General features: G+C 38.6%; 1 protein-coding gene across 4 annotated transcripts in view; it reads left to right on the forward strand.

The window, feature by feature from the left end:
* Positions 1-141: 141 nt before the first annotated feature.
* The window catches only part of LOC101846566 (dnaJ homolog subfamily B member 6), a 69,013-nt gene continuing 61,769 nt past the window's right edge, over positions 142-7,385 (forward strand). For all 4 annotated transcript variants that reach the window (XM_005094267.2, XM_035968735.1, XM_005094275.2 and 1 more), the window contains exon 1: positions 142-237. The gene's annotated coding sequence lies outside the window, so the exon portion shown is untranslated. The remainder of the gene's footprint in view (positions 238-7,385) is intronic.

Raw genomic sequence — 7,385 nt, forward strand, 5'->3', positions numbered from 1 at the left:
AAACAACTGTCTAGATCTAGATCTAGATCCAGAAGAGTAGTATGCGTTCCTGAAGACAAATCAAGGAAAGGAATGGTTTAAGATACATAAAACATTGTAGCCTATAATTTGTTCTAGTCTATGAAGTGGTGGAAACCTGGCAATATTTTCTCGCGATTCTGGCGAGACCGAGAAAACCCGACACTTCCGTCCTATAATGTCATCATAAAGCTGATGTAGTTTGGCAAACAGACTCGGGTATGTTCTCTGTTTATGTTTACAACGACCATTCATTCTATCGTTGAGTTTTCCTTTCTGAAAGGTGTTGTTCTAATCATAAGGTTTTAACATTTCAAAGGCAGCAGATCTAAAGGCTGGTCTAATTTGTGTGAACATTTTGATGTATAGATCTAGATTCTCTACACTTGTCAACTTGACTTGAATTCGATTCATTTATGTGGGCGCTACACTCAAACTGTCAATCATCCATCATCATTCATCCATCATCATCATGGCCCATAAAAGCCCATAACAGGGCAGTGATTACAGTGGCAATGAATTAGCCTACACACGTCCATGATACACTGAGCCTCTTTTGAATCTATTCAGGGCAGGTTTCCCTTTCCTTTCACTGTTTCTCTTTCAAGAACAGTTTCAGTCAGGAGAATTGAGAAGACTGAGGTTGAGGACCCCACCACCATTCACGAACACACAGAACACACACAGCCACATGACATACAAAAACAAGTTATTTGTAGACATTTTTACTCTGACTCTGAAAACTCTTCATTAGAGTGGTAGCATTCTGAGTGTATCATATTGAATAGCCTTTTTCAGAATAAATAATTAGAATTTCGGTGTGAGTATTCTCATCCTGGCCCCGGGGTGGGAATACTACAACATGCAGTAGTAATGTAGTCTAGAAGACGCATCTTTCTGATTGGCTGCTAATTTTAGTAATGTGATGTCATCTGGGATACCCACAGACTAGTTTAAGAAGGCCGTGGAGGTACCGCATAGAATGACGTGTTTCCGGTGTATGCGAATACATTTCAGAATTTCAGTATTGACACCGTACCGTACGGCGTACGAATGTCAACAATTTCCTTCATTGAGACATCTTGACGGGTTTCAGCTTCCTAATTTCCGGTTCACTGCGTCTATTGAATTCCTTTGAACGTTTCCTCTAGATCTACCGTATAAAAGAGGGCCGTCGTTATTCGGACTCGAGTCCGAATAACATTTTTTCATATTCGGACTCGAGTCCGAATAAAAAAATGTCTTATTCGGACTCGAGTCTGAATATGAAAAAATGTTAATCGGACTCGGGTCCGGAAAAAAGGAAGTGTCTTCGTTCTATAGATCTAACGTTCAGTGCTTCCAATTTTCCGCCATTTTTTAGTTTCCCCCACACCTTTTCTGCCGATCCGATGCCCCCCGCCGCCTCATTGATACGCCCCCCCCCACCCCACCCCCATGTGTCCCACTTTCTTTGTTGTAGAAAAAGGTAAAATTGAAGATTAGCAGACCACCTGGCACCTGCATATTATGAGCTGTGTTAAAAAAAAAAGACCAATTCGTTCAAATACACAAGCCTGTGTCATCTCGATTGTTTACCAAGAAAAAGTTGTGTTGCTGTGTAGAGCCAGCTGAGCATACGGCAACTTTTGATTCCATAGACCAGCGCACAATTCATTACGTAGATCTACGTCAAGATTAGCTTATTATTGTAATAATGATCAGTTGCCAGGGGGAAAAAGACTGATGCATATGCGACGTTCAACGCCCGGACCGATAGTGCCCCCCCCCCCTCCCTGACACGCACACAGCCACACGTGTGCAGGCCGCCCATCCGACCCTGACACACGCTAACGAGCCATCTTTAATTGCTTCTGATGATCTCTTGACAAATAAACATTTATTAGAAGCGCTATAACTTTTCAAGCTGGCCTCAAATTCATCATAAGATAACAACTCGGCTCCTGCACAAAACGCCTTTTTGCCCGAAGTAATCCCGGTCTCTACCCAGCCTGAGGCAAGTCACGAGTGAGGCAGGACAGGAAGCCGGAGTCACGAGTCACAGGAAGTCGGAAGTCGAAAGTGATGTCATGCTGGATAAGAATCAGAGTCCGAATAACATTTTTTCATATTCGGACTCGAGTCCGAATAATCACTTCGATAAAAGAGACTATTCATCATCGGAGCACCGCATCATATCACATTACCGGTATTCCTGGAAAAACATCGCACCAAAGCGTCGTGCCTTCCCGCTGGCTATATTTACATATATAATACCTAAAAATAGTTTGCGTCCTTCTACGTTTAATCGCATGTGGTGGGAATACTCCACTCCACATGACATATATATTAGATCTGTGATATTATTTTCAGGCCGTGGCTATTCGGACTCAAACTCCTAAACGCGTGTGTGCAATCACCGGGTGCAGATCTGTTGGATGTGAAGTGGACAGGCAATTTGACCTTGGCCTTCCTCAGTTTTTACGACTTGGCCCGAGTTTTCAAATTAAGAAAAGTATAAGTTTCGTCAAAAGTGAACAACATAGTAGTTGCAAAATCTGAAATACTATACAACAAAGGCAAACAGGGAAACGGCAATCTGAGCTCAAAGCAGTGAGGAAAATTGAAAAATCAAAGTTTCAGAACAACAATATAAATAAAGGATTATAACTAACTATCAAAAGGCAGTCTAAAACTGCTTTATTTGACGAGAAAGAAACAATCATTGATCAATTGGAAGTCCAGTTAGAAATTAAGAAGAGAAAAGTTAAAAGGTCTAAAGGAAAAGCTTTTCCAACAGCATACTTTAGGCTACATGATGTTCAAATAAAATCAGGACAAAACAACTCATTGTTGTGATAGCGAAAAACGAAGTGGCTAGACTGAGAGTCTAGTAGTACGGCTAGACTAGCCGTACTTAGATCTAGATCTAGGTTAGGCCCTATCGACTCTAGCTTGTTAAGTACACAGGTCTCATTAGATCTAAATCTAGTAATTATTCAGGTTCAAATACATGTATGCAAGTCAGTAAGGCACCTTTTGGTTTTGTCTGAAATACAAATACTTTAGGCATTGCAAATAAAAATTTCATTTACAATTCAGCCATCAATATTAAGTACGGCTAGCCTGACAGTCTAGCCGTCCTTAAGTGCGGCTAGCCTGGCTGTCTACCCGTACTTAAGTACGGCTAGCCAAGAAGTCTAGCCGTACTTGCTAGACTGCCAGTCTAGGTACTGCACACTAAAAATTTATATTTACAATTCAGTAGGCCTATTTTTAAAAAAATGGTCAGTCTAGCCATCATATTAAGAATAAGTACAGCTAGACTGGCAGTGTAGCCGTACTTAAGTACGGCTAGCCAAGCAGTCTAGCCGTACTTAAGTACAGCTAGATTGCCAGTCTAGCCGTAATTAAGTACGGCTCGCCTCTTCCTTCTGATAATGTTAGACAACTTTGGAGTTTGAGTCCGAATAGCCAAGTGAGGCTATTCAGACTGGAGTCCGAATAGCCACTTTGTTGTTCTCAACCTGGTTTTTCGTTTCCGCCCTCTTTATTTCATTTAGGTTTTGAGAGTCTATCACAGAAATTATGGAATGTTGGGATTCAACGCTGATCATCTGTTTTACTCGCAAAAAAATCCTTTAAACAATTTTGTTTTCTTCCACAAGCAGTATCCCACTCCTTTTTCAGCCTTTCAACACAATCCCTTTACAGAGCCTCAAGGGCTTGAGTGCAGCTTTGGCCTACACTAGATAGATATTAACTCAGTTATTCGTCTTTTTAACTATACACCGGTTCAAAAGACATTCAAACAGAAATCACATAGACATTTAAAATTTCCTTTTCTCCTATTTCAGCAAAATTGTCCTCTGAATCGTTGGTTTTGCGGTAATTTTGTTTGAAAATGCAAGAATAACAACACATTACAAAGCGATAGTCGCCATAGTTGTCGAAGCTCGCAAAAGCTGGCCATTTTTCCATTCCAAATTACATGGCCAGGTTTTGCGGGCTTCGACAACTAACTAAGGTATTGAATGGCCGAATTTGTCCGCCTTGCGGTCCTCCGACAACGGCCAAATTCGTTTACCTCGCGGTCAAGTAATCATTACACTCCCTTATTTCACTAATTTCTACATGATTTTAGGTTACGCCTATCTGTTCTCAACACCCAGGTGAGAATAAAATCCATTGTAATCTTAGACTGGGTGAGAGTAACAATAATAATTATTCTCACCCGAGTGAGTATAAAATGGATAGTATTCTGAATTCTCACCCAGGGTGAGAATAACGACAGCCTTAGAATTAATTTTAAATTGAAATTGGAATTGCTGTAGTCCTACCCAAGTCAGATTTATGTTCGGGCTGCATAGCATAGCTGATGTCACTGATGATTAAGAAGTCATGCCCATTTGTGTCTGCTTCTGTTCTCTCACTTTTTATTTTAGAGGTGACATTCCTCTCTCACTGAATTTTTCCTCCTCTCTGATCATCACAGGTACCAACTGGCTATGTAATGACCCCGAACTTTTTCAGAACTTGTAGTCAGAGAAATGTGCTTGTGAGAATTCACAATTAACAAATCAAAAGTTTACTAACTGTGAATACATCTTGCATCAAGACTGTTTCTACATAATGTACAATATAACATGACATTCACATTAAAATATAAATATATGTATGACAGGAATACAATACAAAAGTGAAGTTAGGCAAAATCTGGTCAGTTTAAGAAATTCCGTTTTAAAATTTTTAAATCTCTCCTGTAGATCATGGCATACTGGCCTGTGCTGTTACTGTTACTGTTACCAAAGTGCCCTTATGGGTGCTGGTCATACTCTTTCATTTTGTTTCTCTTATTGTATTTGATTTGCACTAGCATCTCTTCAGCAGACTTTTTTAACGATAATATTGTTGATGCCCCCCCCCCCCCCCCCCCCCCCTCCACTCTCAGTTCAGTTATAATGCATCTTATTTTTTCCCATTCTCTTGTCTTCTTTCCAAACCCACTGTCCTTTCATAGAAGATAAAAGAACCGCATATATAGCTTAGCCTGATCAGAAAAACAACATACGTCTGGATCAGATTTATATATCTGGCTGCATAAGAATGCAGTACCCTTGGATAGAGTGCAGTACCCTTGGATAGTATTTAATATGTGTCACAATGTGGTTGAATCAGGCTTTCGTCAATTTTTTGACATGTAGGGTTATTGTTATTATCTTAAAGCTTGTTCATTTGTCATGCTTTGGGTGAAAAAATTACTGATCAATCTTTTATAGAAATCGAGCTATTTGCAATTGAAGGAGGTAGGTGTCACCTGGTTTCATAGGTAAAATTAGTGAGAAAATTAATTCATATATATATCAAATTCAAGAGGTCCCTCCTTCTTTTTTATGTTTGTTTAAACTCTCTTGTAACACCTCTAATCTTCGGCACTATTATGACCTTATTGTGTTGCAAGTGCCGTAAAACTCTCACTAAAACTAAAAAAATTCAAGAGGTCTCTGACATTCCTAAATATCTGGAGATAGCTGGACAGTTAACAAGACCTTGAATTTTTTAGTTTTAGTAAGAGTTTTATGGCACTTGCAACACAATAAAGTCATATAAGTGTCGGAAGATTAGAGGTTTTACAAGAGAGTAACGAATATAAAAAAGCAGGAGGGACCTATTTTATATATTATTATGAATAGACATGAGATAGTTTTTCAGGTTAATGCTAATCTTTGGTCTGCCAGTGTATTAAAAATCTAAGACAAGCTCAATATAACCCTCCTTCGTGCTATATTAATTTATAAATCTATATATTTGACAGATTATGGCGTAATAGTATTTTATTATTAAAGTTAAAGTGGGCGATGGTAGTGCTTTGAGGCAAGTATGTACGGCTAGATTGCGTATGTGAGGACTGAGTGGAAATTGAATATGTCGATGCCACATTTTGACAACCTCATAGTTTAAATTGAGCTGTCTCGATTCCCAGAGATTCTCTGATTAAAATTTCAGTGACAATGATTTGGTCTAAAACATAGTTTCATTATTCGTGGTAATGATGGCTTCCTATAACACTTGGCAACATTGTTTCGGAAAAGATGTCTTCTTGGCATCGTTGTTGCCGTAAAAGATGTGACGTTGTAAATATGATGCATACTAAATTTACATTTGTAGGTTTAAAAAGTTAAAAATTGTAGTTTGCAGAGTTGTTTTTTTTTTTTCGTTGCTTTCTTAGACTCAACTTTTTAAAAATCCTCACAGGGCCTCTGAGATAATTTCCTTCTGTCAACTGTTGTGATAAGTAATTATGTCTGCTTCTTCTTTCTTTTTGGTGTACTGGGATGAAGCTTTTCGCATGTCATGATTTTAAAGATTGTCATGATTGTGTATGTTCCTGTTGTGTTATGGTCTGTTCTGATAATTTAGAAATGCAATGTTGGTTGAAAAAGTCATGGTTAAGAATGAATTGGACAAGAACATTGTTAGTCAACCGTTTAAATTTTGAGACAGATTTTAAAGTTGAAGGAAAGAACTGTTGATTTTAGTGGTAATAGTGTGTACCTCATTTTTGGCTGCCCAAATATATATATATATGGTTTTTGAGTAAATGCTTTACAGAGTAAGATGGATACAGTCTATTATGTAGGTAGTGAAATCTCTGGGATGCTCAGACCTTTTCGTTATGTATGAATTTCTTTTTATATGTGTCAAAGAGTAAAGATGCATGAGAAAAAAAATAATTTCCAAATAGGGTATATCATTATGATTATATCTGTGCTGCAAAAAGTTAATTTTATACTGACGTAATGTATTCTGTAATGGGTGTAGAATCATAATTATTCTTCACCTAGTAGGTCTGTTGCCAACCTCTTTATTGCCAGCGCCCATTTTTGTCACCTTTAAGAAGCTAACATTTTCGTAGGGCCCACCTACATGTATTTCCTATCAGGGCATTAACTGATTTTTGTCACTACCTGGGTGATCCCCACCACCCGCTCAAGCTACAAAATCACCTGTTAGCGCTGATCTAGGTCAGTCAATCTACATGCTAAGCAAGATTACCACCTACTACATTATCTTTCCCCTGTTGCCGTAGATTTTTTTTTTTTTTGAGGAGGGAGGTTGCTACATTTTCCTTCCCAATTACTCTTTTTGTTCATGTTGCCATGCACCTTTTTTTAGTAAAGCACTCAGGTTTTTATCAGAAAAATAATTAGAAATAACTTCAGTAGTTGTTTGCATGCAGTAGTGTTTCATAGTCAGCTTTCAAGGGGTTACCCTTTCATGGTACATTTTGTTACATGGAAAAGCTGTGCTTTACAGCCTGATGTCCGCTTGCTTTAGCTGAACTACTGAACAGGTTTCGTGATGTGTGTGTATTGAAAGGGGGGGGG

Source organism: Aplysia californica, unplaced genomic scaffold (assembly GCF_000002075.1).
Source record: "Aplysia californica isolate F4 #8 unplaced genomic scaffold, AplCal3.0 scaffold00079, whole genome shotgun sequence".
NCBI classification, from domain to species: domain Eukaryota; kingdom Metazoa; phylum Mollusca; class Gastropoda; order Aplysiida; family Aplysiidae; genus Aplysia; species Aplysia californica.